Source organism: Engystomops pustulosus, chromosome 9 (genome assembly GCF_040894005.1).
Source record: "Engystomops pustulosus chromosome 9, aEngPut4.maternal, whole genome shotgun sequence".
NCBI classification, from domain to species: domain Eukaryota; kingdom Metazoa; phylum Chordata; class Amphibia; order Anura; family Leptodactylidae; genus Engystomops; species Engystomops pustulosus.
The window spans coordinates 45,024,249-45,037,473 of NC_092419.1; the positions used below are offsets into that span (position 1 = coordinate 45,024,249).

The 13,225-nt window shown below is 38.5% G+C and overlaps 1 protein-coding gene across 1 annotated transcript in view; it reads left to right on the forward strand.

Moving 5' to 3' along the window:
• Positions 1 to 1,683: 1,683 nt before the first annotated feature.
• Positions 1,684 to 13,225, forward strand: part of TRPC5 (transient receptor potential cation channel subfamily C member 5) — a 237,064-nt gene continuing 225,522 nt past the window's right edge. Inside the window, exon 1 of the mRNA XM_072125474.1 lies at positions 1,684 to 2,225. The gene's annotated coding sequence lies outside the window, so the exon portion shown is untranslated. The remainder of the gene's footprint in view (positions 2,226 to 13,225) is intronic.

The following is a 13,225-nucleotide window of genomic DNA, read 5'->3' on the forward strand; positions in this document are numbered from 1 at the left end:
CTTAGTTTGTGCAGGATATTTGGAATATCTGGGGCTCCAGACAAAGACATTTTCGGGCACCCTCTAATGCATAAATCCTCTCTGAATGGCAGACTAAGGTATCTACTGCTCCATGACATTTCATAGCTTTAAACTGTATCGTATTGTGGCGCATCGGCGCAGGCTTTCACGCGACAGAAACCGCAGAGTTTAAAAAACGATTTGTGACCCAAGATCAAGCAATCACATGCACCAGGAAGAAGGTGGTGAACTCCAGCAGACCTCGGTGCAGCAGCAACAGCTGCTGGATATCGGGCGCACGACCTCAGTGAATCCCGGCAGACTCGAATCCTTGTTGGACAACATGCCGCAGGATCTCGACTGGCCCGGGTAAGTAAATGAGCCCCAATATGTTGCACATTGTACACTATATTATATAAGTAACTGTGCATATTCTCCACGGTACACACCATGAATCGTCAGCTCAGAGATGTAGAGGAGGTGAAGGGGACAGAAGAATGACAGGACTAGGAATCTCATATCTCTAATTCCTGCCATGTATTTCCCCCATATGGTATAATTGTATATATCAGTGCATAAATGTGTGCACATAAGTGTATAAATGTGTGAGTATACAAATATGTATATTTGTAGGGGGCCCCAATCAGAATCTCTGCCTCTACTAATTATGCCCCTGCCTTTACTGCCCTATTTCATCAAGGATGTAATATATGGGTATAATATTTGTCAAAATGTAATTTGCAGAAGAAGACTCCCACATGTCTCTGTACAGGGGTCCACAGGTGATCCCAGGAATAAGTAGAGCACAATATCCCATCATGTTACAGTAAAGGGCAGCAATGACTTTGCCCTGTGCTAAGCTGTATACTGACAGCATGTGATCCCTTGCAATGGATAAGACAAGCATTTTTTTTTTCTGGGGATTTGACGTTATGGATGCATAGAATTTAATGACATAAAACAGACTGTTTCACGTTAGCCGCTTGTTGCGATTACGATGAATGCAAATCCAGATTAACCTCTTAATGTCCTGTAATATATTGCAAAGTTCGGGAGGCTTTCTGCGGAACAGCCTGCAATATACTTAATTACTTTAAATGCATCATCAGTCGCCATCACCATAGTAACCTACAAGGCTTACTGGTTAAAGTTGATGGCTTAACCTCTTCTGGTCTAAGTTCCCTGATACTATGTCGCATCCCATAATAGATAGTAACATCCTCGTGAGCGATGGCAGTATCCTCCATCCTTTGGTTGCGGTTTGCAGCGACTGTGTGCCTGTGTACAAAAAAATAATACATTTTAAGAAAATATGGTCAACATTTTACGAAAAAATTGATCATTTCAATAAATAATAAGGATAATGATTTTAATATCACTCAAAATTAGTTGAATACTAAATAACTCAGCTGTACTGCCCTGGCGTATTCAGCACTGCTACGTATTTCATTTGGCAAATATTATACAGGGAAAGAGAAGAGACTGAGATGACTAGGACAAGTATTTTGCTTGTTTTTGGGTCATCCTTCCAGGAGATGAAGCAGCAGAACAGGGGTGTGGGTACAGGATCCTCCTGCGTGTGCATCTGCATTTGTTGCGTGTGTATGTGTGCAAGGTGTTAGGCAGAGGCTGACACAGGGAAAGATAGGGTGGGAGGGAGAGGATAGAGGGAGGTGCGTGCATTTCACTGACTGCTGCTTCTGCTTCTTGAAACACACACACACATACAAGCATCATACAATAGCATCCACAGTCTTCACCCAAAGGTAGCCCTTTCCAGGAGGCATCTTCTCATCTCTATGGAAAATGATGATGGAGGAGACCATTTATGGCAATGTGCAATACAACAATGAGTTATGGTAGGGGTATGCTAAACTCTCCCCTGTTTTTCCAGTGGAAGATGCTTTGATCTTCAGGTTTCTATTGAATCAAAGAAACCATGATGTTGCTGCTGTATATAATCTCCAAATGGAAAAGAGGTTACTGGTTCCTTGGGTCGCTGTAGAGAAGATCTAAGAAGAAAGTCTTGTCCATATTACCTATGGTGTTCATTTATTACTATACCTTTTCTACTACTATGAGGAAGTTTGGGTGAGAATAGGAATATGTGTGACTCATTGGACTTACTGGGCTTCTTCTTAGGTTGATAAGAGGATGTATTACAGAAGTGGATGCAGCGTACACAAGGAGATCTCCGATAATGTAGACCATAAGTGTCAGCCTAGGTAAGTCCATACCATTCATATCTATTGTTCTCTGTTGTAAGGGGGCCTCGAGCAGACAATCTAAGCACTGCCAAGCCGACACAGGTTAAATTAAGCGTGTTTTATCCATTATTTATGTCTTGGCAAATTGTTATACAATAATATTTAGAAATTCTACATCTAAATATTTCAGATTGACTATCACTATCTTCAACCCAGACATGATGCACCATAAACCGTGGTGTTCTCGACATCAGCTTAAGTATTAATACCCTCCAGAAAGGAAAAGCCGGAGTTAAGGCAATTAAAGGAACCTGATGTTTAATCCACACAGTGATTCATGGAATTATATCCTCTGCATTGGCGGAATCTTGAAATATTACTTTAGGTTTTGTGTGACCTAGTTTTTTCTAGGCTGGAAATTCTGTTTTGCCTACTGTTTCTAAACCTGTCAATTGTTCTAGCGTGATCCTTGACCTCCTTAATGTCAGGTTTATGGCACAGAATCCACTTATATGACGCTGCTGTATATATTCATACTTACTGGCTGCATGATACAACACACAGCCACAACGATATACGTTAAGTGACAGCTTGTGTTTACAAGCGCACATTTTTGGAGGATTTTCTGCTGCTCGGTTGTTATGATCTGCATAGTGTCCTGTATGTTGAGTAGGATCTGATTGCGAGCTTTTGCGGTGGTAGTAGCTATATGACTCTTCTTAAATAGCTGGCTTTCAGTTGAAGTAGCTCATCTTTTTATTATTAGCTCATTATGTTGACTGCCTATTGAATGATTTCATAGGTGACCCTTTAATCCTTGCATGGTTGCTGAGACCGCCTGCTGTCATAATAGAAGGCGGGCATATAGTGCTGGGAGCAGATTTAGGGTAACAGTATTATCTATTGCATTTTGTGATGGTTGAATATTTGATGGTTTAATATACACCTAAATATTTGCAACAGGTATAAAGCCTTGGTTCAGCAACTAGGACTGCAATGGTCACATCCCTTTCTGAAGCGTTCCTTGGATGTAGCCATATTACAGGTTTAGCACATTGCCTCCAAACATCTCATATCCACATGCTGCACACAGACACAACATACACTAGTGCAGATCTTTCTGAACCAGTTTATTGATGTTACACAATATCAACCACTGTTTACATGACTATTGGTATCTGCTGGGATATTTATAATTGACCTTATTTTAATCATCAAATTATATATGTTGCGAAGGTTATGTCATTCACTATTTATACTATTTTATGGCAGCTATTATCAAGAACCTAATACCATGAGCTAGTATAGCTAAGGCCTTGTGTTTTATTATTATTTTTATTAAGCGTCTATATCGTATATATATATATATACTGCATTTGAAGGAGCTCTCTGGTTTGAACTACAGTATTTTGGAGGCCCCCATCATACAATGGGTATCCTGCTGCTGGGAGCCTCTATTCACAACTTGGGTCAGCTATTATTGCTTGGAAATCATAATGTTCATCCTACATTATAGAAGTCAGTGCAAGAAATGGGTTTTCATTAATAGCAATGGACATTGAGCCTTGAATAGGAACCTATTTGGTGACAGGCACTGACAAAATAACAGCCCCTCTCTATGTATCAATGCGCTTTACACCTGGCAGGGCAAAGAAAATATTTAAGGAATATCATAAATCACTATTTCATCATTTTTAAACACATTTTTGATATTACCATTATTCATAAAGCGTCATAAAATGTGATTGATTAAACTTTGCTGTGTGTATTGTGCTATTCTGAAATGTAGGTTCTCTATTTACATCATGGATCCCAGATCTTATGATTAGATGCATTGGGCCTGGATAGGATCCAGCTCAGGTAATGGAAGGGTAGTTCTGGAATTGTTCTGCATGTCTAAGGTGCTTACAGAAAGACCACCACAAATAGGAGAGGCCAATCCTCTCGTCTCATATCCCAGAGGATATGAATGCATCACGTCATGATACAGGAGGGTCTGATTCATCATCTGTGATGGTTAGGCCCTGATACCCCTCTGTCATCAGTGTTTAGGACCCTGCGCCCCCCAACCCCGTATACCAACCCTGCTTCCTTCTCTATATTGCAGCTTTGTTGTTGTTCTATGTAAATATTGCTGCATCTAGTATTCACCGTCCTATCAACAGACTGACAATTATGTGCCAGACGCAATCACATTACTACATGGCAATCACATATTTTTTCCACTTTTGGAGATAGGATATATTAATCTTTTAGGATTTTTATAAGTAAACTGTATATCCAGGAAATAATCTGTCTATCTATGTATCTATATATAACGTAACTACCATGGCAAAAGTACATGGTATAAAGCCAATATCCCATTCTGACTCTTTCTATACTGTAAAATATTATACTAGACTATTAAACAATTGAAAAACCAAACCTTTGTATACCAGATCTAGCGTCTACTATCTGTGAGAGCTGTCTGCTAGTTGCAGAAATTAAGTGCCCTCTTTATTGTAATTTGCTGTGGTCCTATCAGGTTCTCTCCAGTGAATTGCTAATACATTGTGTGGTTGATATAATTGATTACCGCATCCTCCCTGGACATTTACATCAGACACAATAGTAATGAGAATTCATTCTTCTATGTGCCCTAGATTTTAAAATGTCACATAGAAATGATGGTAAAGCTTATACTGGGCTGCTATTCTTTAGAACAAGGCTGTCATATGGTGTCCTGCTAGGATGATTTAATTATATATGAAGGCACATATATACTCTATATAACTATATACTCCGGATCAATAGTATTTGACTCGCAAACATGCAGCTCTAATGAATGAGAAGGGAGCTCTTTAATTGAAATAGTTTGTGGAACAGGTTTAGAAAATGATCTATATATCTACTGTATGTATCTATTATCTATCCATCTATCTTGAATCTAAAGGATCTATTTTCTAACCATCTGTCATCTGCTGTATCTATCATCTATCCATCTATATATTATCTACACTATCTATTACCTATCATTTATCTTCCTGTATACCACCTACAGTATCTATCTATCTCTCTATCTGGTATAGTATATGTTATCTATCTATATTTCTATATATCTGAAACACTGTGTATCACCTGCATATTATACTGTATATATTATTAATCTGTGTCACAGAAAAAGGACCCTGTAAGGGCCAATATGTGTTAAATTGTTAACGTTACAATACGTTAAAGCAATTTTGTATATGCTCTGCTGACATAGGACTTTTTTACCACTTTCATTCCAATTGTACAGAATGCTATACCATGCAATACCATCCAATTACCATGTAATACCATCAGCGTTTGACAAAGGCTCCTAAAGGCCCAAACCTTTTGCTTTAAATATTTTAATAAAAGATTTGAAATAAAGATTTCCAAAGCTTTCAGCATCATAACGGGTGCACCTAGATTCATTTCTTTGCTATTACATTTGGAATTGGATCCCTTTATATAGTGCACCAATTAATAACCAGTTGTACAGCTGAATACAGTACAGACTTTCATTTCTTATGCTTGCAGGCCCAAAATGCGGGCATAAATGGGGATTGACTATGATAGGCATGGTTATTATATACAGTATCTTTGTCGTGTAATATCTATCTATCTATTTCATACTATACTCTACTAAAGGCCAAGCTTATAGGCTCCTCTAAGCGAAATATGTACTAGGGCCCATTCAACTGGTCATTAGAATAAGGTTTAGTAAATACATGAGGTTCCAACCTTTAGTTATAGATAAATTGTATTTCCAAGCAATCATATGCACTATTAATTTAGTTTACGTTACACATATAATATTCAGTGAACTTAAAGGGTACAAATATACATATGAAAGGGGCTGGTGTTCGTTTTCTCCCATCCATACCTAATGCAATTGCTAAGCAGTTCATATAATCAGGGGTGTATCTTGAAAGGGTGCAGAAGTGCTGTTCTGCAGCTTCCAGTGATATCGCTTCAGACAAACCTCATCTTTCCAAGACTCCAGCGCAGCTGCATGGTTGGCCACTATCATGCATAGCTTTATGTTACTGTACAGAGGGACTTGTTACAGCCAAAGCTTACATATGGCAGAGTGGTTGTCTCTTTAGTACAATACATTATTCACATGCAGGCAGTCCCCTGGTTACATACAAAATAGATTATTTCGGTTTGTTCTGATATAGAGTTTGTTTGTAAGTCAGTACAGGTATATTTTTAATGTAGCTCTAGAAAAAAAAAATGTCCCTTTGACAATTGAATTTTAAAATTTTTGTGCTGTCATTGGAACAAGGATGATCAATAAAGCTTCATAACAGACACCTTACAGCTGATCATTGCAGCCTGGGACTAAAGTAACATCCAGAGAGCTTCACCATAGGTCACAGGGGGCAGAGAGCTCCGTCTGCAACTAGAAGTCGTCTGTAAGTCGGATGTCATTAAGTCGGAGACTGTTCATTAGAAGAGAAGATGCTTTGATTTAAGAGAAAATATTCATTACTGTTAAAGGTTATAAAAGGAAGATCAAAACCTTATGCCAGGGGCCTACAGATCATTCAATATGTTTTAATATATAAACGTACATATAAAATATTACATGATATCACAAAATGATATTAGTAGCTAAAGATTTTTTAAATGAAGGAGTGAAGGAAAATAAAAATAATAAAAAATATTAGTAATAATAATAATTAATACAGGCAGCCCCCTACTTAAGGACACCTGACTTACAGACGACCCGTAGTTACAGACGGACCCCTCTGCCCACTGTGACCTCTGGTGAAGCTTTCTGAATGCTTTACTATAATCCCAGGCTGCAATGATCAGCTGTAAGGTGTCTGTAATGAAGTTTTATTGATAATCCTTGGTCCAATTACAGCAAAAAAATTTTAAAATCCAATTGTCACTGGGACAAAAAAATTTTTGTCTGGAGCTACAATTATAAAATATACAGTTCCAACTTACAAACAAATTCAACTTAAGTACAAACCCATGGAACCTATCTTGTACTTCCTGTAGTTGTAGTAGTAGTAGTAAGTATTGACAATGATTATACTAATATGCCATACTGATAAGGCATTGTGATTTGCATATTAAAGGGGATGTCTATGCTCCAAAAGCAGCAGTTATAGCAACAAATGATAGTGTAAAATAAAGTTTACCAGTTTACAGGGGCAGTTTAATTGCCTATAAGAAGCTTGATCATCCATGTAGCAGGCCGAGTAGGTCTTGTTTAGAGACCTTGTACACTGGGTAATTGATGGGGTGAACTGTTTCCAGAACGTACATTTACAAGCTAGGATTGCTCATGCGACCATTCGTTTCCATTATTGTTGGCAGCACACGCCCTTATTACACAGGGGGAAAAACTGCTGACAACGGATCATTTATAACGTGATATAAGGTGCAGTCAGCTGACTAAAGAGCATTTGCTTGTTGGATGGCAGGACATTAGGTTATCGAGTCTGTGTAATGTTTCATTTTATGTCTGTCTAGCTTCAGCAAATAAAGGTAATTCTTTATATCATGAAAAGATATACAATATACAATACAATATACTCAATACTGTATCAATTATTCACATTTTTCTAGATCTCTGCTTGCTGACTTTCTATAGGAAGCTTCATTGTTTACTTCCTGATAGAAATCTGTAGTCTAATTTGATGTCACACAGGTGCACAGTTCGTTAGATAATGAGCCGCACACCTGTGTGACATCACATGACCGGATGTTATCCACAGGAAGTACATAATGAAGCTTCATGTTGAATGACAGCAAGCAGAGATCTAAAAAACCATAAGGGACTCATATAGAAAGTATATTGGAAAATAGTGTATGTTTTCATTGTACAAACAATATCATCTATTTGTTGAAATTGGACAACACTTTTAAGTAATGCAATTTGATCTGTCATCAGTTCCTTATGGAGCCAGATAAGTTGAATCAATTTTTGCCTTCTCTGTTCTAAGGGCTCTGTCACATTGTGTCTCTGTTTTTCTTCGTTTTTTTTCTCCGCGCTGCATCCGATTTTTGTCTCTGTGTCGAAAAAAAAAAAAAAATTAAGGTTTAACATCCTCATCAGTGAAAAAAAACGGATGTTTCATTAATTTTTTTCCGGACTAATAGACTTCTATTGCCTACCATGATCTGCATCAGTGATAGGACATGTTTCATAATTTCTTCCACGGACAACGGATCAGTGAAAATACAAGCCAATGTGAAAACACGCATAGAAATCAATGGCTCAGTGAGGCATCCATGGAAATCACTGAACCACGGACGCAAAAAAAACAACAGCAACAATGCAAAAGAGCCTTAATGCTACATGTTAATTGGTTAAACCTGCTTTACCGCTAACTTATTATTTTACACTTAATTCTCTAACTATGTTTAGTTAGTTTAGACTAATGAGTATGACACTTCCTTTCTCTAGATGTCCTTAGATAAGTGGCATGAAATGACCAATTTCCAGAAAAAATATTTTCTGAACAGCCAGGTCACCTCACCTTTTTCATTTTTAGTAAAAAAAAATACTACATTGCAATTTTGTAATGTTTTGCATTGTTTTCTTTTTTGTTTTAAATTAGGTAATGGAAACCTTAACACAGATGTGAACCTAGTCTATCTATGGTGATTTATGGAATAATATTATTTTTCAGAGCTCCTCACTCATTGATTTTGCACCCCTTTTAATACCTAATAATACCATTACCCACCATGCAGTTGTGTAAGGTATTAGGCTAACTACTCCTTCTCTCTAAGGGCCTCATTGCAACTGCTTGGCCTCTCTGGCTTGTGCGTTGGACGCATGGATAAAGCATCCTACTTAACCTTTGCTACCTAGAAGCACACATACGTTACCTGAAAGCAAACCTGATCGTAACACTTACATAGTTGTCACTATAAATCATTGCTGATGAGGAGCCATGCATTATCAATAAAGAATAATATTTATATATAATGTCATGTACACTTGGTCTGGGTATACTTTATATCTGCAATTACTCTTTTTTTTCTTTGTTATTCTGCAGGGGGAGGTGGGGAATCGGCCATAGGCCTGATTAGTTCATTTGTATTTTAGTCAATACTAATTTGAGAACGTGCTTCTTCTCAGAGCCATCACATGATGCTACCAGTAGAGGAAGCCGCACTTACCAGGCTGGGAGGAATGCTAATGAGCAGTTTGCAGTTCAATTAGTTAAACTGCTAGCAATAATTGTATCTGTACCGAAGAGGCTTTCAATGTGTTTTAACACAATGTCACCTTTCGTTGTGCCTGTTACTTGTGGCTGGCTATATTAGGTTAATAAGCTTGTGAAATGACTCAAGAGCAAGCAAGACAATAACAATAAAGCGGAAACCATTAAAAAACATATAAACAGAAACGTAACAAATACGTCTCCGATCTGGTACAATGTGCAGTTGGATAAAACACTTTTCAAAGCCTACTATGGACTTGCAGCTGCTCCTTCTTGTTTTCCGAATGCACAAATAAAACAATTATAAAGGTATTGGCCTCTAGTTACAGTATTTGAACTGCTTTTGCTAAAAATCATTGCCTAAATAACCTAATCACATTGGCCCATATTTTTTAAAGCATTTGCACCAGTTTTCTGTGTGACTTTGCACTGAAAAGAACATGCAAACTGCCTGCACACAAATTTATAAAGTGTCTGCACCAGTTTTGTGTTACAGCGGCACTGTGACAGAAAAAATGTCACCGAAAGGGGCGCGTTATTGCTTAGTCAGAGTTTGTGCCACATTTATTACTTACGTTTGCCACAATTGTGTCTGTGACACAATACTACAACATGAACAAAGTGAACCAAAAAAAAAATGGTGCACACTTCCAGAACAGTTCAGAGGGTGCCACATTCATGAAGACTGTGCGCCAGTTTTGATAAATGTGGGCCAGTGTATCCCGCTGCTGGGATCCCTACTGATTTCCAACAGTTCTGTGACACTAAGATTGTGTTAATAACTAAAACAGGCCTGATCCATTGATATGAGACCTTGGAAGGTGCCCTGTGGCTCCTAGTTTCAAGACATTAGATAGTAGATATGGGGGGTATAAAACATTTTGAAACATTTTTGTTTGATTCTGCTGAAAGAGGATACAGCTACCATGAACCCTCAACTGTTACCTTGAATAGTTTGAGGTCTGTAATAATGTTTAGACAGATGTTGGGACTTAAAGAGAATCTGTCAGCATGATTTTGGACACTTATGCAACTACAAGTCTGTGTGTGATATTGAAAAAAACAAACCCTGAAGGAGCCCAGTAAGGCGCATCAGACTAATTTCTAGTGTTCTCAGTGTCTGTCCTACTTGATGCTGGGATAAAAATCCTTTGGTTTAATTTCACATGCAGCTGGATTGTACTACACAGACTTCACGCAATAACTGAGAAGAAGTATCACTCCAGGTCCTGACAGAAATTATATGGGAAAATTAGGGACACAAAAGCATCTGTCCATGTAGATCTGTGGTTGCTTAATGTCCAAACCACCCTGGCAAGTTCCTTTTTAAGTTGTTCCCAGCAGAACATTGCCCCGAAGCATCATAGTGCCTCCTCCACTAGCTTGCCTTTTATAGCAGTGCCTTCTGGTGCCACCTCTTTACCATGTATGCCATGACTGTTCATGTGAGATCAAAGTAACTCAGATCTTTCATGATTTTTGTCAATAAATTTTAAGAATCTACTTGGTACGTTTTTTTTCATCCAGCATCTACATCTTTGCTGTTTACCCATTAGCAAAAGTTTTTGGACAAAACTAGTGCAGACCATTGATTATCTACACTCACCGGCCACTCTATTAGGTACACCATGCTAGTAACGGGTTGGACCCCCTTTTGCCTTCAGAACTGCCTCAATTCTTCGTGGCATAGATTCAACAAGGTGCTGGAAGCATTCCTCAGAGATTTTGGTCCATATTGACATCATGGCATCACACAGTTGCCGCAGATTTGTCGGCTGCACATCCATGATGCGAATCTCCCGTTCCACCACATCCCAAAGATGCTCTATTGGATTGAGATCTGGTGACTGTTGAGGCCATTTGAGTACAGTGAACTCATTATCATGTTCAAGAAACCAGTCTGAGATGATTCCAGCTTTATGACATGGCGCATTATCCTGCTGAAAGTAGCCATCAGATGTTGGGTACATTGTGGTCATCTACTGTCCAATTTCGATGAGCTTGTGCAAATTGTAGCCTCAGTTTCCTGTTCTTAGCTGAAAGGAGTGGCACCCGGTGTGGTCTTCTGCTGCTGTAGCCCGTCTGCCTCAAAGTTCGACATACTGCGCATTCAGAGATGCTCTTCTGCCTACCTTGGTTGTAACGGGTGGCGATTTGAGTCACTGTTGCCTTTCTATCAGCTCGAACCAGTCTGCCCATTCTCCTCCGCCCACAGAACTGCCGCTCACTGGATGTTTTTTCTTTTTCGGACCATTCTCTGTAAACCCTAGAGATGGTTGTGCGTGAAAATCCCAGTAGATCAGCAGTTTCTGAAATACTCAGACCAGCCCTTCTGGCACCAACAACCATGCCACGTTCAAAGGCACTCAAATCACCTTTCTTCCCCATACTGATGCTCGGTTTAAACTGCAGGAGATTGGCTTGACCATGTCTACATGCCTAAATGCACTGAGTTGCCATTATGTGATTGGCTGATTAGAAATTAAGTGTTAACGAGCAGTTGGATAGGTGTACCTAATAAAGTGGCCGGTGAGTGTAGAACACTGTGTTAAATATTAGCTTTTCTATGTTTTTTAACCTTTTTGGTCAATGAGGCAGGAATACTACTTGTACTTACATTTACCAGGCACACAAAAGAGAAAGCACAAAAGTATAAATCAAACCCCAAACCATCTATTGTACCATTTTTGAACATTTTTCCAAACATTTCATAAATTTTGCATTTCAATTGCTTATCATTCTCAAGATCTCTGTTACTGTTCATCGTAAATGTAAACATTCCTCACATTCAGAGAGTTAAAACCTCTAGAGACCTAATCCTTTTATGGTTACAAATGGACCCAGTCTAGGCAATGCTGTCTGAGCTTGGACTGTCAACCATTACAGCAGGAGATATTGTTATGCTGATATATTCAGCTCACCGCAGAAATCTTTACAGTGATATTTAAGCAAATAGCTAATATAAAAGGGGAAGCTCCTTCAAAAGTGTCTTAAAAATAGGAAGACTCAAGGTGAAAAATTGTATGTAGTTTGTACATTGGATCTTAATGGAACACTTTGAGCACTGATTAGACCACACTCTTTAACTAATGCCATACCCCTATTGTGGTGCCAGTGTCTAAAAAACATGGTAAATGTGGTGAAAGGTGTTTTAGAACCTTTTTATTGTGCTTTAAACAGATTAAATAATGTGCCACATAGTATTTTAGTGATTTCAGAAGTTTTCTTTACACCACGATTAAGCTTTATTTATATAAAACTATTATCAAACTCATGTGAGTACATTGTTTTGCGCTCAAAACAGTTATACTAACAGTTCTGGGCTACAAAAGAAATAAACTGTGAGAGTAAAAAACAGCAAGAATAAAATAGAGATACACATATATAGAACTAGAGTGTACAGACAGTTCTTTATTTAAATCTTTTCCTTCCTACATTTCTACATGTGGTCCAGCAAATTCAGAGCTCAGTGGGGTCCTCCTTGTGAACCATACTTGCTTTTCTATTCTCCTGGCTACATTTATTAAAGAGTTTGCGCCAGTTTTTTGTCTGACTTTGCACTGAGAAAAATGTGCAAACTGCTTGCACATGTATTTATAAAGTGTATGTGCCAGTATCATGTTGCGGCTGCACTGTGCCTGATGTGCCACAAGATTCAGCACCTAAAGGGGCATTCCGGTGCTGAGTCAAACCACATTTATTATAGCAACTTAATAGAATGGGGTCACAAGCTCTATGTTAAAGATGCACCAAAAAAAAGTCAGCGCACACTTACAGAGCAGTGCAGGGTGCATCAGATTAATGAAGACTGTGCGCCAC